Source organism: Ambystoma mexicanum, unplaced genomic scaffold (assembly GCF_040938575.1).
Source record: "Ambystoma mexicanum isolate Mex_15411 unplaced genomic scaffold, UKY_AmexF1_1 Mex_scaf16, whole genome shotgun sequence".
NCBI lineage: Eukaryota > Metazoa > Chordata > Amphibia > Caudata > Ambystomatidae > Ambystoma > Ambystoma mexicanum.
In genome coordinates this window covers 65611-90390 of record NW_027182391.1, presented here as the reverse complement: position 1 = coordinate 90390, position 24780 = coordinate 65611, and the positions used below count along the sequence as shown (strand labels likewise).

Below are 24780 nucleotides of genomic sequence, written 5' to 3'. Positions count from 1 at the left end.
AATACTTGGTGTCTGAGCTTACCTGAGGAACACGCCTCGATGAGCATGGTCCTAATCATGTTGTCCGCAACTCCCCATGCACAGGCCAGCGACAGGCGCCGCAGGGGTCCATAGAAAGTGTCCAAAGTCTCGTCCTCTTTCTGCTTGGCGGACAACATCACGAAACGTTCATAGTCCGCGTTAGCAAGAGGCAGAAAATGATCTTGAAGCGCAGCTTTTGCCTGACCGTATGACCCATCCCCTGGTGGAAGTGATTCAAAGATTTCCTGGACTGAGGGGCCTGCCGAGTACAGCATGGTTGCCAGCATGCTGTCGTCATCTGCCACCTGAGCAGCTCGAAAGTACATTTCCAGTCGGTCCACCCACCTCTTCCATCTGGGCCCCAAGCTAGAGGGCGGGCTCAAGACATCAAACTCCAGGATGGGCTGCAAGGCCGCATGAGCATGTACCTGGGCCATGGCAGGAAATCCTGGCTGGACAATAGGTGCAACCACCGGCTGCGCTGGAGGCGGAGGGCCTGCTTCAGCATGTGGAGGCTGTTGAATCGGAGGCTGCTGCACCGCTGCTACTTGACCACCGTCCAAATCCTCAGTGTCACTCATGAGTCCGAGCGCACAGGCACCCCCCGCATGTGAAATGGGGGCCACAACTCAGACTCTGACCCCATTCAGGCACAGGAAAGTTCACCAGTGGAGAAACAGCTGCAATACACCTCATGATGATGAAGTGGGCCAAAACAGCAGAGCCACCAATCCGATGAGTGAAAAACACAACTGCAACGCACCCCCGTGATGATGAAGAAAATGAAGAAGAACAGGGCCACCAGACTGATGATGAAGAGGATAAAGAAGGCCCCAGCCTTCAGCTGGTCCAAAAATTGAGTCAAGAAAGAATTGTGAGCTGTGCAGGCCCAGCCATTGTAGCCCTCCTTCTTGCTTGCACTCGATGACAAAAATCGGGCATAGGCATGCAGGTATAACTGCCTGCTAGCAGTGTGTCCAAAAATTAGGCCTGGATGCCACTCACCGCCCAAACCGGAGCTCTGTGTAGTTCCATGGCCTTGTATTCAAAATGGCCGCCAGCCGCGTGGGTGATGCACTGCCTACGGCACGAAACGAAGTTACAGCAATACTCCGTTTCAGAGAGAAGAAATTGCAGATTCATCACCGCCGGACCCAGGCATCATCTCCCCACTCGTCGCCACTGTTGGGGGTGTGTCCAGACCCCGGCAATTCCCATAGGCCCCCAGCAGACAAAGGACTCGCACACACGTCCTTCTGGCTCGGGCTTCCCGGTCGCACTGCCGCGGCAGGGAACACCCCGTTTATTTATACTGCATGCGGCGGTGTGCAACGTCACGCCACCGCGTCCGCGTCCCGTCATCGGGCAGCACCACACCTGCTGATTTCAGGGTGTGGATAAAACCAGGTGAGAAGCCACGTCTCGCTGCGTAGAAGCAGCATCCGGCGCGCGTACATTGTCCTTTCATGGGGTTCTACAGCTCTACATGCCCCCCCGTATGGTGCCTGGGCCCGGCCAGGCTACTGCCCCGGCCTCTGTGGCTTCCTATCATTTTTCTCTGATTACTTTTTTGCACCTGGCGCTCCCCACCATCCGCACCTGCCCTGAGAATACAACCTCAGTGACTCACTTTTGACAGCACCAGCGTGGGACTGGGGCATAACATTGGCTCGGGCACCAATGTAAAAGTGGCCCATAGTTGCAAATGACAATTCATTCCTTTTGCGACAGATTGTTTGAATAGTAGCCAATGGGGAGGGGGTGTCTTTGATAAAAATGTAATGCAAATAGTGCAATTTAAAGGATATTTATTCAGCAACAATGTTCACAACTACTAGTTGCACAGTGAAGCAACTCATCAAAGTGGCACACTTGGACTGAAAAACATGCCCACACTAGCATTTTTTGCTTTTTTTGCGAAGTTCTTGAATCACAATAAAATAAACCTGTTTTGTATAGCAGTGATTTATTGGCATTTGGTAGGAGTTACTTAATTGTGGGTGTAGTTTGGGAGTGGCGCGCATGCTGAGCGTGGCGGTCGCATTGTAGTGTTTCACCCTGGGCACCAACTGGACTGGTAACTGTCCTGGGTGGATGGGCTCCTTTTTATCACCCTCGGACCTCAAATGCTACTTTTTTAAATGTGAAATATGTCTTTTAAGGAATTATTTGCTGTAGGTGAGTGACCAGCCACTCTTCACACCTCTTTTAGTGAGAAAGTGATCATCTGTTTTGGCCAAGTGTTATTTACATTGTCCATGATTGTTCTTCATAAACCTCCAGTTAATCCTTTCTTCTGTGTATGTGATCAAGGGTGTATTCCTGGGCGGGCAGAGAACAGAAGCTCCTCTTTGGACGTTTCGGTTATATATCGTTATAGGATGTCTTGCGTTTGTAGTATTTTAATAACATAATACTGGGCCTCATTACGAGTCAGGCGTTAAGGGGTTAACGGCGCCGTAAACGGCACCGACCCTTAACGCCTGATTCCGAGGTCCCTTTGCGCCATGGTGAGTTTAACGCCTGCTTTTTGCAGGCGTTAAAATCCATGGCGCTAAGGGACCATGGTGCTAATTACGCCACCGTAATTTACGGTGGCGTAATTAGCGCCTTCCCCACTCCCATTATGCCCTATGGGGCAAAAATGGGAATGGGGAAGGGTAAAATGGGAAATGGGGATTTACCGCCCCACTCACCTTGGAATGGGGCGGTAAATCTGCCATCCACCATGGCGTAAACATAGTTTACACCATGGTGGTAAGGGTACGACCCAGGCGGTAACTTACCGCCTGGGTCGTAATGAGGCCCACTGTCTTCCATTTCTAGATCTAAATACAATATTGTGTCATCTACTCTGCAAAACGTAAGAAGCACAGGCACAGGCATATAAACCGACCTCCTTTCAGTTCTTGTGCGGTCCATTTTTCAATCTTGTGACCTATGATCCAGTTGTACCGTCTGATTAATATATCCTGCACAACACTCAGGAGGGTTGACCACTTGGGATAGTACATCCTTTAATTCCCCACGTAGTCCTCGATAGAATAATGTAGTTCTCTTTTTTTCGGGCCAGTTGGTTTGCGCAATGAGGCAATTAATGGTGGCTATGTACGTCAGCAGATCATGACTTCCTTGTTTTAGGGACAACAGTTCGTTATCTAGGGCCTGTCCTTGGGTGTGTCTCGCAAACAACTTTTCCAATTCCCGTTGAAATTCCCCAAAATTGTGAAGTGCAGGATCAGGAGTGCGCTGCCTCCCAAATATGAAAGTATGAAAGCAACTCTGGCACTATTGTTAGGGAAGGCCCCAGGACGGCACAAAAAATGAAGATGACACTGATTCATAAATATGGCATATTTGTTGGGGTCACCGGTGAACCGTTTGGGTGGGGCCAAAGGTACAGCCCCAGGAAGTACCACTTGAACTGGTGGTGATGGCTGTGGCAAAGGGGTTGGTGCAATTCCAGGTAAAGGGTCTTGCCCTGCATGAGTTTGAAGCAGCTGTCGTGCCAGTTCGTCAGTTTGTTCTCGAGCGACAATTAGATCTCTTCTTAGGGCATTTGTCTCTTGTCTGGAGACATGCACCACATCCCGTAGTTCCCCCAGCAATTGGGCAAACTTGTCAGTCTCTGAGGTGTTCATAACGCCCAGGCAGAGATTCAGACAGGCTTCACGTTCTTTTACGCTCACCTGGTCTCTGTGGGAACGTTGGGGCACAGTTGGAGCCCTCCCTGGACTGGACACCTGGTTTGGGCTCTTCCCTCGGCTGTGGTAGTGTAGACAGCTCGGGTTGCTGGTTATACCCCTGGGAGAAGGTAAGAGGCAATGAGAATGCTGTGGTGGTATAGCGATCCCCCTCGAACCCTTTGTGCCAGAATGGGATGAGCATGCGTTTTCCCATACGCCCTCACCTGTTGTATTATAAGGATGTGCTCTCCGTCCTGCTTTCTCTCAGCAGGGGCGCCGTTGATAGACCAAGTTGCGTCACTGGTCTTTATGCGTGGTGGCCCAGACGGGCTGCGACCAATTCCGCCTTGAAGGTATGTGTTTTATAACAATGATTATTGTCCGTATCCTCTGTGGTGATTTTCCCCAATGATTATTGTCCGTAACTTATAATGTCCTTTCCTTCCCCTTTAGGTATGAAGAAGGCCCACGAGTACACGGTGATGGAAGCGAGTCCATGACACGGCCAATCCGGAGAACCTACAAGAGGTAAGTTGGGATTCCGGATGATGCGCTGAGTTTGCTACTTGCGTGGCCTAGCGTTAAAAGTTTATGCAATTGCTAACCTTGTGCTTTCTGTCTCCTTAGCAGGTTCAGCTAAACGTCGCTTGATGGCGAGCGGTGTTCTGAACTCCTGTCGGCTGCAAGATGGAATGATCCGCAAGGATGCTGAGCCGGAAGATGACTCTGTGTTGATGGGCGTTCGGGACAGGTAAGGATGCAAGATGCTGCAAGAGTTGGATTTGCTGAGGCAGGTAAGATGCGCGCGGTGGCTGCAGAGTTGGAAGCGGGTAGCAGTGCTTTGAGCGATGGCGTGGCTGGTCTCAGGTAAGATGCGCGCGGTGGCTGCAGAGTTGGAAGCGGGTAGCAGTGCTTTGAGCGATGGCGTGGCTGGTCTCAGGTAAGATGTAGGAGGAGTTCTGGAGACGAAAGATGCTTGTGCTGAACTGGAAACAGGTAAGGATCTGTAGGCGGTGGTAAGCATTAAGCTGCTCCAGCAGACTAACGCGAAGCGCCAGCATGGGGATGGCTTATATAGCCTGGCTCCGTCCACTCCCTTTAGGCCCCGCCTTGTGGCCCGACCTTGCCACTCCCCCTGTCTTCTGCATGTGCTTCCAATGATCTGTATGGCCACGCCCGGCCTGGGTGCACATGCTTTAAGCATACTGTGTGCAGAGCACACTTTTAAATGAGCTTGGCGCCAGAGGCGCCAGGACTGGGTCCATTGAGACCCTGCAGGGCATAAAGTTAATGGCCCTTGACCAGTGGCCATGACACCTGCGCTTTAGAGAAGATAGGCTTGTCTGCCATGTATTTTTCAAGTTCATTAAGAATGAGCAAGGAGAACACTTTGGTTGCTACATCAATTAAGACAATAGGCCTAACATATTTAGGATCATTTATTGGACCTTTTTTATGTAAAGGAATAATAATTGATGTGAGCCAAGAAGAAGGAAGATTTCTTTAGCAAAAGATAGTCCTGAATATAATTTTTGCCCAAAAAAGAGGATCATCTTTAATTACGCAGGGTGGTTTTAGATTTTAGTTTGTTGATAGCGTATAGGATATCATCAAAGGACCAAGGACATTGCAAAGGGATATACTGAAGTAATGGAGTCACATCAAAAGGAGTGTGTGACAGTGTACGCATATATTTGTTCTTAAAAAATGTGTGCCAAGTCCCTCCATCAATGGAGGAATTCAGGGGTGGTGTATAAGTTCCCAAAAGGCTTCCTCAGAAGTGTGCAAATATCTTTGGTATTACGCTAGCATATGTTTAGGACCGTCATTTGTTTCCTCTCCAAATGGTGTTGAAAGCGGGTCCTTTTAATCTCAATTTTATAACGTGCTATTATCCGTTTCTTAGTACTAAGGTACGACATAAAGTCAAACCGCATTAGCTTTTGCCCTTCTGAGCTTGCGGTTTTTAGAGTTTTTGAGAGCAGTGATGGACAAAAGTGGGATTTTTAAATCTGAAGAATTAGCAATAGGCGAAGTCAGAGAAGCCAAAGTACTAAGATGGGCGTTAATCATTTTTAAATTCCATACCAGGATCCGTTGCATGAAGGAGGAAGAGAGGAATTCATCATTGACTACCCACAGATCGTGATGGACTAAGAAGGTAAATTTCCTGCAGATCCTAGGGTTCCAATGAATGGATCGTGCATGCCTATCTATTTGGAGCAAGGAAAGAGCAGGCATAGAATTGTGACTTCTGGGGTAGAACTGAAGCGAAGTAGACAGTATCCTATGATCACCGGGTGGGGATTGATGATAACAACCGGTACAAGAAGACCAGACATCATCCTAGAAGCTACTATATAATCAATCGAGGAACAAGCAAGGCCTCTTTGCCAGGTAATATACTGTTGGGGAGAAGCTGGAGATACAAGGTGAAAGTCCCATTCCTCCAAAAAAATGATCCAGATCTGCCCCCGCATAAGCGAAAGCTTGAGATGAAAGGATTGACATGTCTTCGATTGAGAGGGCAAGTCTGCAAACAGAGAGGCGTTGAAGTCACCCCCTATTATAATCTCACATTCAGGACTGCAGGAGACGGCCTCAGAGAATGCAGAATTCAGGCTGAGAATAGCCATATCATGCGGAGTCGCATCTAGATTCCAATATAAGGAGATCAATACAACAAAACAACAAAATCTTACAACAAAATTCCTCTAAATGTAGTTCTAGGATAAGACAGAGCTCAGACGCATAGCAGAGTTTAGCAGTATATCTCAAGCTATTATTAATGAGTATTACCAGTCCACCAGCAGGTCTTCCTGTAGTTGTGCGTTTTGCAGGAGAGAAATAGGATGAAAGTCAGAGGTACACATAGTCTCCTGTAAAAGAATGATGGAGGGGAGTTGGCATACTGAATAAGAACTAAACCATAACAAAAAATGTTTGAGACCACAGCAATTGCATGAAAGAATGGAAAAAGGAGAGGATTATGAAGTGGTTGCAAGCTCTTCCCAATGAGTAGCGGCTTTGATCAATGGTTCCAGCCAGGTCAAACCGTTAGGAGCATTGGCCAGAGATGTTAACTGTACTAACATTTCTTTATTGGCTACTTTCGAGAGAAGATCCTTATTATCATTGGATGTCAGTGCAGGTTTAGAAGGAGGCTGAAAGTCAAGAAAAGCCCACGCTTCATCAATGCCGCAAAAGCCATGCATCTCAAGACCAAGCAGGGCTAGATCTGAGTTATAGTCCCATAAAAGCTTTGCAATAATGGAGGATTCTACTTTGCAGCTTAATCCATTCAACATCACTGGATGTGAGAATGCGCAAAGAGGGAATTTTATATAGAGCATTCAAAAAATAGGACCGATTAATGCATGCAGTACCGTTTAGTAGAGGATCACAATGCCACCCCAGAAGTGTTCTCATTTCACTAGGAGGAAGTGGATCACTTCTCATACTGTCAGGTGGTCAGACTGACGGGCGGGCCAGCAAAGTGTGCAATATCAGAACTGATATGCATAGATGTTGGGGGCAAAGTGGTCTTTATACTATGCAATGGCTCATCTGTATAAGTTGCCTCCTAGAAGCAGGGCTTACAGATGTCAAGATAGGATCACCACAGCTAATGACGGATTGCTGTACGTTAGGAGGTCCACGTGTGTCCTGAGCGGGAGGTACAAGAGTATCAGGAAATGGTGGGACTAGTGGAGTATTGATTACACTAATCCCATCTGAATGCAGTGCATAAGAAACCTTTTTATTAAGAGTTACAGGAAAAAGGTTTGATAGCTGAGATTGAACAAGGGGAACCTGATTTTCACAATCTCGAGAAGCTGATGAGAGCGCGGTCCGTTGGGATTGTTTGCTAGTAGCCAAGGTAGGATTAAGCTTTACCAGTTGTGCAGTTCCCAAAGAGGGATTTGAGAAAGTGGTTGTCCCTTTGACTGTTTTTAATTGCAGTACTGCTTTGCTCTCATCATTGTTTAAGGTCCAGTGCTTGATCTTCAAGAGAGAGGTTACATAATGTTTTCACATTAGAGTTATGTCCTTTCATTTTAGTGGAAGGCTGATTTTTGGGTTTGGCTTTCACATCTATAAACGGAGTATTGATCTTCTTTTTAATGCTCTCTGAGATTGTTTTACTTTCCGTGACATAAAATATTGTGTGGGTTGAGTGTCATCATGTGATAGAGAGTTCTCAGAAAGGGGAATTTGAAATTGGAAAATGAGTGCGTGTTGGTCCAGAATGTCAGTAGTAGCAGAAGGGCTGTCTGCAGATTCAACAAAAGGTGTGGTCGTGGGGCATGTGGGAATTTCTTCAGACAGACATTAGGCACTAAGTTAGCCCTAAAAAGAATCTGTTCAATTTGCGATAGTCTCTTGTGTTGTAATTTGGCCACAGATACTAAATCGATGTCACATGACTGTAAAGGCATGTTTGTTTCTGAGTGGCAGCCTTGGACAACATGGGCAAAGGATTTGGGCCCAGCATTTATCAGCAAAAAATCATCATTAGTTTGTGTAGATGCAACACATGAGGATGCGGTTTTTGCTTGAGCAAGAAGCACGTTTTGAACGGCCAACATAGACCTCTCAGGACAGGAAGCATGGAATTGGTGACAAGCTTCCTGTGCTAGGATGTAGCCTTCAATGTTGCTCAATTTTGCTGTTGTAGTGGCAGCTACCTCTTTAAGTTCTTTGAGTCCTATGTGAGTATATTCATGGCCCCTATCAAGCAGGTTCAGAATTCTAAACAGTACTGGGAAGTTCTGTAATTCCTGTTCTGAAAAGTTGTTATCTGCATCTTCATGTATGAAGGGAGGAGTAGGAGGCCGATTAGGAAACGAGAGAAGGAAGCATCCTTAGAACGGCCCAAGAGATACGGGTCAGGTTGAAGTGGAGCGGGAATGGAACCCACTTAGTTGAAGTGGGAGAGCTCACCGTTATAGGGATCGATGATGGAAAGCTAGACGCTGAGGGCGAAGACTCAGGGACAGACATCACAGGGAACGTGGGGGTGTCAGTCTTGTGAAAATGAACTTGTTCGCACTGTTTATGAGATTTAGTAACTGGGGTTGAAGGGCCAATGGAAAGACGTACACATTTGTCCAATGCCGTCATGACGGCTGGAGTGAGTAAAGTAGTATCAGACATCGGAGCAAACTGTCCAGCATCGTGGTTGCCCATGCTCGATAAGTCCAGTTCAGACGAATCTATAGAAGGAATCATGAAGCTGGGGTCATGTTCATTCACATCTTTCAGAGAAACGGTTGTGTTGGGGACTGGGGATAATATCTTCTTAACAACCCGAATTGAAGAAGGAAAGGGATTTCCCGTAGGCATATCAAGCAAGCTCCTATCTATTTTGCTGCTCAACATTGTGTCGGAAGATTGGAAGGACACAGAGAGTAATAAGCGTTGCCCAGGCGTGGGCATGATAGGTATGTTTGCATTAGTGACTAAAGGCAGCGCAGCTCTAGGTTTTGTGGAGTGTTCTTCTAAGCGCTTTCCACTTCTGAGACTTATATCCCTAGTGAAAGAGCAAAAGTCAGTACTGGGAAGCTTGGAATGAAAGGATGCTTATTGACTGTGTAACTATTGTTCCTATTTAGGACAAGAGTGACAAGGTCAATTCCAGATTAAGCAGAGAAAAACAAAGTTAACTATGTAGAGGCAATTTCAAAGCTTGTAGAGGCAATCGGTTGACCAACTACACACGTACTGACTATAAGGTGTTGCGTGAGTAAGCCACAGGTTAAATGTTACCAGACTTAAATAACACCATTTGCTAGTATAAATGCATACATGAGTTTTATTAGAAGCATCAAAGACCTAATAGGTTCACTAAAAAAGTTCACGATTTAGTGGCAATTTCAGAGCCTGTAGTGAGGCAATCGGTTGACAGACTACACACGTACTGCCTATAAGATGTTACGTGAGTAAGCCACAGGTTGAATATTGCCAGTCTTAAATGGCACACCATTCACAGGCATAGAGGCATACATGAGTTTCATTAAAAGCATCAAAAACCTAATAGGTTTAACACAGCAATTCCCTATGCAACATGGTATCCAGTTATTTTATTGAAAACATTTTTTCTAATGCCATTTTGTCGACAGCAATTTTGACGAAAATGTTTTTTTCGAATGTATTTTTTAGTTTATATTTTTTGTTTGTTTTGTAAGCAAACAAAGTGTTAAAAAAAACGGGGTTTCGGGGGGGGGAACCCGGAACCCCCCCATTTAAAAAAAAAAAAGACATTCGAAATATTTTTTTTCGCAAATTGCTGTCGACAAAATGGCATTCGAAAAAATGCCATTCGAAAAAGTCACTATAAACCATGCAACATATGTGCTGAGTGGAGAATGGTGAAGAGCGATGAACATTCAGTAAATAGCAGGAAAGAAAAACCAAAGCCGTTCACCCCCAAGCGCAGGCAGCAGAGTTAATTGCACAGAAAAGTAGTTGTACAGATTATGCATAAGCAACGCACATTTCCAACAAAAAAGGGCTGTGTTTAAGTCCTCGAGCGTGATTGCCCAGACGGACTAGCACTCAAAAATAAAAATGAAAAACCTACAGTGTTTATCAGGGTACGGTCAAAAAAGAAAATGATCACAAAGCCTGAACACCACGCACATCCAAACAGCACACTTAGGTGCACTGTAGGTACGCGTGCACAGAGTTGAAGTAAGGTTTCTCAGAGTGGGTGGCCGAGCAGCAGACAGCACAAATTAAAGAAGCTGTGGAGTTAGGGGTTGAAAAAACAACAAAGTTCACGTAAGAGTGAACCAAGTAAGAACAAAGATTTACTTCAGAGCAACACAGTCCATATGCTGCTGTTTATAGTCCACGTGACGGCAGCCTGGGAGTCTTCCTCTTAGGCATGCAGCGTGGAGCCAGGTCCTAAGCAAGCAAGAGAGAGCTAATCCAGCAGCATGTCCAGCACAACAGCACACTTAGGTGCACTTTGGGTGCACGCGCACAGAGTTGAAGTAGGGTTTCTGGGAGTGGGTGGGAAGAGCAGCAGGCGGCATTCAGAGCAACAAAGTCCATATGCTGCTGTTTATAGTCCACGTGACGGCAGCCTGGGAGTCTTCCTTTTAGGCATGCAGCGTGGAGCCAGGTCCAAAGCAGGCGAGAGAGAGTTAATCCAGCAGCGTGTCCAGCACAACAGCGCACAAGCATTTAACAATGGGTGAACATGCCCGGGCTTTGTCTAGCAGAAAAGTCACCAATAGAATAGAGAGCCACATGTTGGAAACCATTTATCGTGCAGAACATTCCTGCACGGATCTGAAACATGTTTGAGCAGCAGAACTATGTTTTGTGGTCTGTGGATATGTTTGTAGTCTGGGAAAAGTGGTGGGCGAGTTGAATGGGTGATGATGGGAGAGCGGTGTTGTGTGTTTATGGCTATAAGAAGATAAGTGATGTGTGAGTGTTGGCAGGAAGAAGTACTGCCGTCTTTCTTTGGAGTTACAATGCTGTAGGGAAAGCTTTTATTTTCGGATTGTTAACACTGCTGCAAGCACATGCCTTGTGCCCTTAAGACTACTGTGCACCCTGGGACTGCTGTGGGCTCCTACCACCCACTGCTGCCACGGACTTATAAACCTCACTTCAAGCGAAGCGGAGCTAAATGAGTCAAGTGACAGTTGGCAGTGCACAGGTGTGGTGTGGGTCTGGCGTAACTGCCTTCAATCGCTTTCCCAAACCATCGCCGAGCATGTGCGACCATCCGCATTGAGACCCTACTTATTCCCAAAGGAACCGAACTGTAAGTACACTTGTCCTTACCAAAACTACTAACTAGTCGCAACCCACCCACACTCCCCTGTCGCTGTTGCCTTCCTACTGCCTAGTGTCCTAGATCTAGCGAACTAACATCCTGATTATCGAGCTAGCAGGAGGGTGTGTGTGAAGCCCGGGAACAGCTGATGCCAGCTGTGAGCGTTCGCAGCACCGGAGAGACTGCAGGGCTTGCCCTTTGATCTCTACAGCTGCATGCACTCAAGCAGCCTTTACAGCCCACTCGTTTGCTTTGAAGCAGTGTGCCACCAACCTCACTAATTGTCGGAACTGCTGAGTCTTCCGGTCTGCCCCTCCAAATCAGCGGCCAAGAGATTATTTGCTAGACTACACTACATTGCCACTCCTCCCCACCGGGTTTCCCATCAGCTGTGACTCTCGGACTTGCAACGTCATGTTTGCCCCCCTGAGCAAGCGTCCCCTATCTGTCGTGTGTCGTGTAGAGGAGACTGCGGGGGTTCGCCCCTTTGATCATGTCTGATGCGCTGATTTCATCTGGTGGTGGCAGCTTTCAACATACAACCCACTAGGCTGCTCTGTACTGCTGCGCGGCCCCGCCAGTCGGCTGCGACACCCGACCCTGCAACTTTCTGCCCGCACCCACAAGCAAGTGACCCCTACCTGTCTTGCGCTGCATCCAGGAGACTGAGGGGGCTCGCCCCTTGCGCTGCATCCAGGAGACTGTGGGGGCTCGCCCCTTTGATCCTGCCCGCCGCATTGACTGTGTACGGTGCCGCCAATTCCTCATAGACCGCCTACCAGATAGTTTTGCTTTCCCATGCTGGGCTGTCAGTGGGACACCCTCTTTTTACCTTGAAACTCACTGACCAGCTATATCGTTGACCTGCCAGGCCCTGCACAGGAGTGATCTCCCCGCTAGCACTGTTCCTAGAAATCCCATGGATCCCCAGATAAGGAAAGAACACGAACGATAAAGAGAGGAGAAGGGACCATTAACAAACAAGGAAACTGAACAAAGGGGTATCAACCTGGAAGGAGAAGACATTAAAGCACCCCCCCTTAAGTTCTGACCGCAGTGCATCTTACTTGCACATACCCACCCATCCTCCAGTAGAAATATCCAGCTCGGGAGACTGCGGGGGTGGCAACCCCTTGAATCCCGCCTGGCAAAACTGTTTGGCGTTCTCCTCGGCATCCTCAAGCACTGCAATCCGAGACACCTTTGTCATAATCTGCCATTGAACCTTATATCAAGATGCCCTCCCGGGCACACCTATCACCAATTGGACAAGACAACACTCATCCTCAGACATCCGGACCGCGAACCAGGCTACATGGGAAACGTGACCAAACAAAAAGGCCAGTTTCTCTTGATCTCTCAATCCAACCCACTATTGAACAAGTCCTTTCCAAGTCCTTCCACAAAAACAAAGATGTGAAAGTGATCACCCAAGAAACTAACCTTGGACTTTCTGGAAAAGAGTCTGACACTTTGTCTGGGAAAACCCCAGCACCCCAGAGACTCAAATCAAGCCTTGAATCCAATGAGAATCTCGCACCACTGTGCAGAGAAAATGAATTACAAAAGGTTTCACCATTGGACCATGAAGAACCGATTACGAGAGCCCCTACCAACACTAAACCTATCAACAGGAGGATCTTCAATCCATTGAATCGAATCCCACGATTATTGAATCCTGTCTTTTTCCGACTGTAATCGTGCAGAGGCCAACATTACCCTATAGACTCTGAACCAGCCTCTATTAACTGGAGGTGCCCCTCCCATTGATCTACTGAACAAGCCCACTCAAGGCTTCCACCAGACAGAGAAGGCCATTGAATCCAATCCGGCCCTCCTATCTAAAACGTCACTTGCTAAAGTTTCAAAAGCCTCTACGCACAAAGCAAACATGACCTTAGGTGCTGACTCATCAATAAAAGAAAGAGCGAAGCAAGCCAAACTGAAATGGCTACAATCTTACGATTGTCAGAGCCCTTCAAAAATCACGGCGCAAAGACCCCCAAATCAACCAAATAAGAGCGGCACGACTCTCGCTAGATACATAGCTCTCAACCATTTGAGTCGCAACAGCGGGTGAAAACACCCGATTTTGTTTTTGGCGGGTGAGAGGCCCATTGAAATGAATGGGCCTGCAGGAGGCTTGGCGGGTGAGTCCACTCTTTTACAAGGCGGGTAACACCCGCCAAAAGCGTGTGAGTTGAGAGCTATGCTAGATATCACCGAAATCGAGTCACTCATGACAAGCATTGAAAAGAGAAAACAAGTCATGTCCTCTAAGCAGACAAATGATCCGCCTTCTACATCCACCCCGGCTATGAGACATTCTCTTCCACCTGGCAAACATCTTGCTAACACCACTCAGGATATACACTCATCTACTAATACCACAGCCACACTAATTAGTCATTTGGATTTTGAATACAAATAAATAAATCCTCCCATCCCAGCCACCCAAAGGGGCAACAAGAAAAAAGCTTCACTCAGGTGCGACCCAATAGACCTCCAAGCTTCCACCAACTGCCAATGCGAAATGCTTGACGATCAATACCAGCAGAGGATCCCCACTTCCATGGTTGAGCTCCAAAACGTGATCATAGCAATCACCACTCAAACTAGGATTCCATTTTGCAAATTATCTGAATCTACCAATGAGAAAGTCAAAGATCAAACTACCCTTTTAGCATTATTTCATACAAAGCAAATCCATCTCGAGTCTTTCATTGCTACCCTGAAAAAAACGCTTAGACCATGAAGCAGAACATTCTCACCAATGGCAAACAAGACTATTCGAAATGGCAGCAGCTGACAGGGCGGAAAAAGCACTCCTGACCTCGACAATGATGACTTTGTTGAAATCCCATCCTGCCCCATCTCCAAAAACCAACTTGGCACCTCCACCAACGATTCCGAAGACGTCTGACAGGCCTTCCAGCGTGACGTTGTGACAGAGTGCGACTGAGCCGACCGCCTCCTCATCAGATTATCCGATCACCCCACACATATCAGTCAATAAAATCCCACCTGCAACAAAGCAAACTGATATTTTCCACATTTTCTCTACAAATAAAATCCAAAATGACATTGTCATTAACAAACAGACTCCCAAAACCAAAAAAAAAGGGTAACAGACAAACAGGATCTCGAGCATTTTTAAGAAATCTTGATGTCCCTATAGAACCGGTAAGCACTAGCCAATTAACCTCTTGCAGTACAAATAAGAAAAACAATAACGAATCTAAACCAGCTGATACCACTCATCATCGACCCATTCTTGACACCAAGCAAAGTATCACCAGAAATTCTGAAAGACAACCTTTTAAACTTAACAACACATACAGATGTGCATGAGAACATTGGAAATTCCTCAACTATCGACGACTCAGTACTACTAATATTACATGAATATGTCATCGACCTTGCTGACCGCTCCAGTAGATTAAACCTCTCATGTGAAACCATTTCAGACTCAACATTTTCCTATACAAGCAACCTTACCAAACTTCCGTTTTTCCATAGAAGGGATCCTCCCTGTCCGTTCACACAGTGTTATCAGAGAAACAGAATGAAATCAAATCCCCCGCCAAAACTATTACAACATCAATCCACTTTGATAACCAGCTCGCTAACCATTCTGTCACCTCATTAAGCATGCTCTCAAGATTACACAATAGGCAACGGCAATAGATATTCACTAATAGGAACTTCTTTTTAACTCCTGCAATCATTATACCTATTTGCACCACAAGCATACTTTTATTTGCGATTATTTGGTGCCCTAGAAAAATCCCAGCCCCTTCTTTTATTAACATTACCAGGCCTCCAGGGGGCCTTCCCCTAGGGCCTTTTTCTGCCGCTTTAAACAATGTCAAATACCCGTCTACCACTGGTGCTTCGGTCAACCATGTTTCCTGGATAAAAACAATAACATACTATTGTAGAATCTTACCCAGGCTCGGATTTGCAGATAAATGGTTGTGTCCCCAACTGTTCCAAGATCAGAGTGAACATTTGAACGCTTCTTCCCCACTGCCTCACTTGAGAAGGATCATTAATGGCCCCAACACCCAGGCCCAGTCATTCCTCTCGCTCGGTCTTCTTAATCCGTCTGACCCTTGCCGTTGACCATTTCGGGAAACCATTATTCTCACTCCTGAGTGTGTCTCTCAAGTCATTCCTGGCTCCTTCATTCCATGTGCCCACCCTCCCCCTATTATCCTGTCCCAATCGGGAATAGATCTGACAAGGATCAAAGCCCAGATGGTTCAAGGGTATCATTTCACTCAATATACGATCATATTCTTTTTTTGGAAAAACAAACCACAGATACCACATCTGTTCTGTTAGTATCTCTCATGGCAATTGCTCTTAGAGAAGGAATTCCCATGAACAACCTCAGAATACCAGATCTGTTTAGAACCATACATCTGTTTTCAAATGAAACACGTTCCATTTTCAGCTTCCAGACCCCCTGCTTACTATGTATATGATTATTTATATTTTTCTTTCCTTTCTACCTTCTTGTCATTTAGGCTGCAGGACAAAAGGCAAATTATAATACTCTTTGTATTCCCACCCGTCTGTGCCTTTGTCACCACGCAGGATGCAAGATGAAGCATTTCCCTTACATCTTTCTACATCCCTGGGCAGTCCTCCAGAAGACATAAAATGATTAGGTGTCTCAGAAGAACAGTTGGACTGGCCCAGTGGCTCCAAGCGCATGTATCTTTCTTGTGTTGGAACCTCTTGGACCCAGTTGGGTCTCTCTTGCCCCTTCTCCACATTTACAGAATGAGTATCTCCACCCCCCTACAAAATTCTGTAGGAAAGAACACCAATTCAGTGTTCTCTCCACACTAACCAGGGCCATTCGTGCTCAGATTATTTTCACCAAAACCTCTCTAACCAATTCACCTACTAGGAGCTACAGAATCTAAATCACAGCCTCATTACGGGTCCGGCAGTAACCCTGCTGGTGATACCGTAAAGAATTACTGGCGCCTGACATCCCGGTAAAACCCCAGCAGCCACGAAATCAGGCGCCAGTAATTCTGTTAATCCCCATTCCCATAGGACTCCATGGGAGTGGGGACCATGCCCGGCAGGGAGGGGGGCGGGACGACACAGCCATTCCATGAGATAAGACCTTGGTCTCTATTGCCTCCTATTTCTCTACAATACCAAGGAGTAAAGTGAATGACCAACAACAACCAGGAACGTCGCCTAGAAGAGAGGATCTGACTACAGTGATCCCTTGTTACCCTTGGTGACGGACCAGGAACTCTCTGTGGTACAGGAGGGAGAAGAAGAGGCGATCAGTACAGAGGACTTTTATTTTTAATACCCTGCCGTGTTTTCAGAGGCTGCAGACACAGAGTCAGACTCCTCAATAACCTCTTATTCTTCAACTCCGGCCCCAGCACCACATAAACGTTTGTCCACAACGATCAGGAACATTGATCAATCAGTGGGAGGGGCAACAGACTCAATTTTAAATTCAATTAAACCAGGTTCTGAGGTTTCATTTTGGAAAAATGTAATTGCACTGGCTCAACACGAAATACGAAAAGTACTGCAGCATCTCCCTGGGGTCACAAATGTCAGCAATGGCATCTCGGTGTACGGCAAAACCGAAAAAGAACACAACACCCGGCTGGCTGCCACACTACAGCAGCTAGAAGATTCAGGGATAATGCTCCACGAGGAGAAATGCGAATTTGGTAAATCTACATTAAGTTTTTTTGGGTATTTCTTCAATGAGAAAGGTGTATCCCTGGACCCTGTAAATGTAGAAGACATCAAAAATGGCTGAGCCCCCACCAGTGCCACCGAAGTCTGCAGCATCCTAGATATTGCAACATACTGTGGGCGGTTCATCCCCAATCTGGCTTCCATTGCCACCCCCCAGCGGGAGCTCACAAAAGCAAAAACGAAATGGGAGTGGGGAGCGCCTCAAGAGACAGCATTCCAAAAGATCAAGGACACGCTGTCCAGCGATGCCACCATGGCATTCTTCGACACATCCAGAAAGTCAGAACTACTACTGGACGCCAGTCTGGTTGGCCTCGGGGCAGTCCTCACCCAGACTGACTGAGACAGGACGGTTGTCTCGACCGCATTCACCAGCCAAGCCCTCACTCCCACAGAAAGAAACTACGTGCACATAGAACAAGAGGCCCTCGCTATCATATGGGAGGTGCAGACACTTTCTCGTGTCCATACTGGGCCACCCCATGATCGTACTAATGCACCACACACCCCTGGTACGAATATTCAAGGGGTCAGCACCACAACCTCCAGCCAGAATTGAACGCTTGATGCTGCAGCTACAGCAATTTGCCCTTGAAGTACACTACCTGGCAGGAGCAGACAACCCTGCAGACTTCCTATCCCAACAACCCCGACCAGCCACAGCAACAGAATGCGAAGAGGCCAAGGAGACGAAAGAGCATGTATGCCAGATCATCGCCTGTGCCAAACCCAAAACCATGAAGCTACATGAAATCGTGGAAGAAACGGACAAGGATCCCTGCCTCCAAAAGACAAAAGAAGCAATACTCTCCGGGGAGTGGAAGACGTTTCTCTCAGCTGTTGCTCTCCGGACACCCCAAGCGCAGGAGATGATGCAATCACTGTTTGGAATATGATACAAGCTGTCTGTGTCTCTGGAAGGCCTAATCCTTAAAAGACACTGCACCGTCTTGCCCACCAACCTCCACGAGAGAGTGCTCCAGCTCGCACACGAAGGGCACCAGGGCATTGTAAAGACACAGGTGTTCCTCAAATCTCGAATTTGGATGCTGCAAATACAATTGAAATTCGTGAACCTTGTTGAAGCCTGCACAGCATGCCTAGCCACGCCAGACCTGGGACTGCCAGAGCCCATGGTCTGCCCCTCAAGAAGTGAGTGTCGCTGGGACGCTGTGAGCATAGGCTTTTGCACTATCACCAACGAGGCCTACCTCCTGATGGTAGTGGATAGATATACAAGATACCCCAAGGTCTAGCCAGTCGACTCAACGGATGCAGCCTCTGTCACGACAGCGCTGGAGAAGATGTTTGCAGTCCAAGGCATACCATCGTCAATAAAGAGTGACAATGGGCCCCCATTGACAAGCAAAGAATTCAAACACTTCATCAACGACATGGGGATCAGCCACCACCATATCACACATACTGGCCCTACGCCAACTATTCAAGGCGTCTATCAACAAGTGTGTGAGGATCACCAAAGACAAAAAACGGGCATGGCTACCGGAACTATACCGGTTCCTTCGCTTGACCCGGCAACCCCCCACTCAGCCACTCAGGCCAGCCCTGCAGTGCTGATGTTCGGGGTACCCATTCAAGCAGGACTTCCCCAACACCACTCGTGATGATCACCTCAATTAAATCTGTAGCAAATTGAACAAAGGAGACAAGAACACAATGCAAGGAAAGACCATGCAAGATAAGCAACGCCAAATCACCTCAGAGTGTGGGATATAGTACTCGTCAAGAACGCCACCTCTAGGGGAAATATGACCCTCCCCTATGAGTCTCTCCCCTGGGCTGTCACCCATCGAGAACACTGGGTGGCTACAGCTACACAAGGCCTGGAAACAGTCACCAGAAACATGGCCCACTTCAGGCAGACATCATCTACCCTGTGGGAAGAAGCTCAACAGGACAAATATGCCCCCACCATGCCGATGGAACAGACACCAATAGCGGAAGCCCAGAAAGAAAATCTGGTCCAGAGACTCTGGCACCCAGAGACAGAGAAAGGAGTCCACCCAGATCAGCAACCCCACTAAGGGAAGATGGAGGGCGATACTCCGGAGATGTGATGCCATCCACCCAACTCCAAGGATATGTACTCAGTGGCATCTACAAACACATGAGGGGCCCCCATCCATTTGGGGTGGGGGAGAGGGCCACCACAAAACATGGGACAGGCCCCCCAGTGGATAGGGCAGACGGTTATGGCACCCTGGGGGAATATTGGTACACAAATGTGCCCATCTGCACCAACGGAAGTTGAGTAAACAAAGAAAAAAATGGAAAATGGTAGGCTCCATTTTAGGGGGGCTGAGGGACACCCTAAACCGCCGGGGAATTTTGTAATGGAAAGGTGGTTGACCCTCTCCCCACCACCCAAAATGGAGTGGGGGGTCATCTCATGCAGCCCTCCCTGGGGGCAGATATGAGGGCTGCATGAGATGGCCCCCCCCACCACGCCGAATGTGGCAACGGCGTGGACGCTGCCTTAGTAATGTTGAATGGATTGCAGATTGTGGAAAAAGAATTGAGAATGGGTGACATTTCTACATGCCGCAACACATCAGTACAAGCTTACAGTTTGTGCCTCTCATGGGAGTGGGTTTACATGCTCTAAGATAGAGGCGTACAGTGCTAAACCCACAACCCACCAGTAACACGCAATCGCAGGTGAGTTCGGAGCACCAATCGCTCAAGTCTATCCTACGTAGGATCTTAAGGTCAGACATTCTGACCACACCGGGGCCTGTCCTTTGTCATAACCATGCGAGGACCTTATTTTTCAATGTTTCTCTCTCCCATCCAGTTTTTTGATGTTGGTAATCACAAAGTTCCTTTGGTCTATGACAAAAGATTTGGTTATCCCATTCTCGATATTAGGCATTTGTGATTTCCTTACAAACAGGCTACCTGGAGTCACCTGCTTAATTTTGACGTTCTCCACTGCTCTCTTTTTGGCAGGTGATTGGCGTGATTTTGGCCCTCCAGGTGGACGACTTCCCGTAATGGCTCCCCCAGCAAATGAGGAACCGGCCTGACAGACTTAGTTTGCTTAGGTAAGACTGCAGAGGGGAGTTCTATGGGGACTGTTTGACCATCCTGATGGGTACCAAGAAAGCCAGGACAAGTTTGGGTAGATGTTTCTATGCCTTCGAGTTCTGGTTCGGTTTGAATAAACATTAGGTCATGTGGCAGAGGTGGCTTGGGCGTGAAAGGGCCTGAAAATCCTCCATGTTGCAACATGCCGCAAGGTTGCGCAGCATCGGTGCCTTGAGGTGTCGCCACGTGACTGAAGTTTTGGAGTCCGCTAACCCTGTGTCTGAACTTGCTACAGGGGGTACCCCTATATGCATCCCTTTGACGGTTTGTGAAGTTACTTCATCTTGGGCGTCCAACGCACTGTGGTGTTCATGGTTATCGGATGTCTTGCTTAGGAGAATGAATCCCATATCTTACTCCATGATCGTGAGGATTAACTGCTTTTAAGGGTGTGATCTTGGGCATGGTAGGGAGGGAGCAAACAGAATTATTTGATAACTTCAAATCATTCTCAGAAGCATTATTAACACTCAAAAATGTAGAGAAGGAGAGTTGTTCCTGCTGGAGCTTGTGTCTCCTTATAGTATTTGGTGCCAAAACTTCTGAAAACCTATTGCCACTCCTGTGAGGGGCAAGAGAAGGTGATTGAAAGAGGAGTTTCTCTCTACTCCTCAAATGTCCCAATGGTGCCAGGGGGTCTGTAGATCAGATGAATGATAAAGGTCTGGGAGTTGACCAGCGGTAATTTAGCTTTTGAGAACTTCACAAAATTGGATGTCTTTGGAGGGGGCAAGTCTCAAGGTTAAGCTAGATTGTGCGATGATGGCGATGCCTCCACCTCGCGCCTCATGTCTGTCCTGTCTAATAATCGTATAGCCGCCAGGAATAGCTAGCAGGAGTAAAGGTTCTGCTGCAGCATGCAACCATGACTCAGTAATGGCAAGGAAGTTGAGATTTGCTGCCATAATCTGATCAGAAATCTCTGTGGCTTGTGCTACCAGGGATCTGGTATTGATTAGAGCCCCCTTGAGCGCAGGAGTAGGGAGATCTAAGGCAGGTATGTGGGGAGGTAGAGAGTCTGCTCTCTTAGGTTGATGAGTATTACAGTACTTGGAAGTAACGTGGAGGGGTGAGCGATTGTTTGAGGGTTTGGCACTTATAATATTTTGGCTATGAGGGGGACGGTTAGTTTTTAGATTAGCATTGGGCATAGATCTGACGAGGGGTTCAAATAGTTTGGCTAGTCTAGATCAAAGTCTAGTATTCCTAATATCTGTATTACAGGGGTTGCCTAGGAATAAACCCTTTGTAGAGTTACTAAATTGGGTTTGGTTCAGCTTTGTGTCTGTAGTCATTGTAGGGTTGGCCATGCTCGAAGGAGTAGGATGGTAAAGGGTCGGGTGTCTAGCAAAGCTCAATAGGATATTGAGAGTAAGAAGTGTGACTAAGGCGCTGAAGTTAGGGGCCGTGGTAAACATACTGGGATAAGAATCTCAATCAAATCTACATTGGCAAAGGCAAATACAATCAATGGAATGGGCAGGCCTAATATAATCAGTTAGTCTGAGCTTAGCATAGGTGGGTGCAATCAGGAGGGACGGCAGGTCTAACCGCATCAACAGAATAGGCTAGTCCAACTTTGACATAGGTGAGTACAATCAGTGGCGTCAGCAGGTATAATAACATCAACCGAATAGGCTAGTCCAACTTTGACATAGGTGAGTACAATCAATGGCGTCAGCAGGTATAATAACATCAACCGAATAGGCTAGTCCAACTTTGACATAAGCGATTATAATCAATGGCGTCAGCAGGTATAATAACATCAACCGAATAGGCTAGTCCAACTTTGACATAAGCGATTATAATCAATGGCGTCAGCAGGTATAATAACATCAACCGAATAGGCTAGTCCAACTTTGACATAGGTGAGTACAATCAATGGCGTCAGCAGGTATAATAACATCAACCGAATAGGCTAGTCCAACTTTGACATAGGTGAGTACAATCAATGGCGTCAGCAGGTATAATAACATCAACCGAATAGGCTAGTACAATTTTGACATAAGCGATTATAATCAATGGCGTCAGCAGGTATAATAACATCAACCGAATAGGCTAGTCCAACTTTGACATAGGTGAGTACAATCAATGGAGGCAGCAGGTATAATAACATCAACCGAATAGGCTAGTACAACTTTGACATAAGCGATTATAATCAATGGCGTCAGCAGGTATAATAACATCAACCGAATAGGCTAGTCCAACTTTGACATAGGTGAGTACAATCAATGGCGTCAGCAGGTATAATAACATCAACCGAATAGGCTAGTCCAACTTTGACATAGGTGAGTACAATCAATGGCGTCAGCAGGTATAATAACATCAACAGAATAGGCTAGTACAACTTTGACATAAGCGATTATAATCAATGGCGTCAGCAGGTATAATAACATCAACAGAATAGGCTAGTCCAACTTTGACATAGGTCGGTATAATCAATGGCGTCAGCAGGTATAATAACATCAACAGAATAGGCTAGTACAACTTTGACATAAGCGATTATAATCAATGGCGTCAGCAGGTATAATAACATCAACCGAATAGGCTAGTCCAACTTTGACATAAGTGATTATAATCAATGGAGTCAGCAGGTATAATAACATCAACAGAATAGGCTAGTCCAACTTTGACATAGGTGAGTACAATCAATGGCGTCAGCAGGTATAATAACATCAACCGAATAGGCTAGTCCAACTTTGACATAGGTGAGTACAATCAATGGCGTCAGCAGGTATAATAACATCAACCGAATAGGCTAGTCCAACTTTGACATAGGTGAGTACAATCAATGGCGTCAGCAGGTATAATAACATCAACCGAATAGGCTAGTCCAACTTTGACATAAGTGATTATAATCAATGGAGTCAGCAGGTATAATAACATCAACAGAATAGGCTAGTCCAACTTTGACATAGGTGAGTACAATCAATGGCGTCAGCAGGTATAATAACATCAACCGAATAGGCTAGTCCAACTTTGACATAGGTGAGTACAATCAATGGAGTCAGCAGGTATAATAACATCAACCGAATAGGCTAGTCCAACTTTGACATAAGTGATTATAATCAATGGAGTCAGCAGGTATAATAACATCAAAAGAATAGGCTAGTCCAACTTTGACATAGGTGATTATAATCAATGGAGTCAGCAGGTATAATAACATCAACAGAATAGGCTAGTCCAACTTTGACATAGGTCGGTATAATCAATGGAGTCAGCAGGTATAATAACATCAAAAGAATAGGCTAGTCCAACTTTGACATAGGTGATTATAATCAATGGAGTCAGCAGGTATAATAACATCAACAGAATAGGCTAGTCCAACTTTGACATAGGTTAGTATAATCAATGGAGTCAGCAGGTATAATAACATCAACAGAATAGGCTAGTACAAATATATATGTTGCATGCACACAGCTACTCCTACAGACCTACTCCTCTTTCGAATGCCTTGTCTGCAGGCTCTCTCCTGACCACTCTCTTACCGTGGCTAACATCTATCAGCCACCTGATCAGATCACCTCCTCCCTCCTGGCTTCTACCACTCAACTCCTCCCTGTTGTGGATGCTCCCTTTTCCTCCTCTGTACTCTTTCGTGACCTCTGCGATTCTCCCTCTCTCTATACATTCTCCCCTCTGGCCTGACTCACTCCGCAGGCACACGCTACATGCTCTGATCTCCTCTGACCTCTCCCTCTCCATCCCTCTAACCACTCCCTCTCCTGGAGTGATTGCTCCGTCCTTTCCTCCCATCTCTCCATCTCTACTCCTCAGGCCAATCCAACTCCAAAACTGCCACCTACCTTCTCGGTCATCTAACCCATGAAACATGTCAGTTGAGGCTTTTTCGCCCCCACTCTCTCCCCCACTCCTCCTCCGGCTGACTCTCATCCTGACACGGCCCTTTCCATGCTCTACTCTTCTATCTCTGAAACTCTGGATGTTCTTGCCCCTGTCATGAGGATCCGCTTGAAGCCCAAAGCTAAGTGCAACTCTTGGTACGACTCTGACATAGCAACCCTTGAACGCAAGTGTAGGGTGGCTGAGAGGAAATGGCAGGCTTCTTGTACATCCTCTGACAGACATGCCTGCCGCCTGCTCCAAAGGCATTACCAGCTCCTTGTCCGAATGAAGGAGAGGGCCCATATCCAAGCCTCTGGCCTCTAACAACAAGGCAGAACTCTTTAAAATCTGCAAGGAGCTGGCCAACCCTGCTGCAGTCTCTACCTCTCCTATCTCCTCCCAGGCCCTTTACACAGCCCTTGCCTCTCATTTCATCTAAAAAAAACCAGGACATCCTGTCCACTCTCCTGTCCTCTCTTCCCCCTTCTCTCTCCTCTACCTCTGGTCCTCCTAAAGCTGTCCCCGTCCCACCTTCTCTTCCTTTCCTCCTTTCTCCCCCGACGAGGTTTCAAG

At 46.8% G+C, this 24780-nt stretch overlaps 1 long non-coding RNA gene across 1 annotated transcript in view; it reads left to right on the top strand.

The window, feature by feature from the left end:
- Window positions 1–24780, top strand: part of LOC138554390 (uncharacterized) — a 73132-nt gene that overhangs the window by 36654 nt on the left and 11698 nt on the right. Inside the window, exon 2 of the long non-coding RNA XR_011297400.1 lies at window positions 20224–20318. This is a non-coding gene — a long non-coding RNA (uncharacterized lncRNA). The remainder of the gene's footprint in view (window positions 1–20223; window positions 20319–24780) is intronic.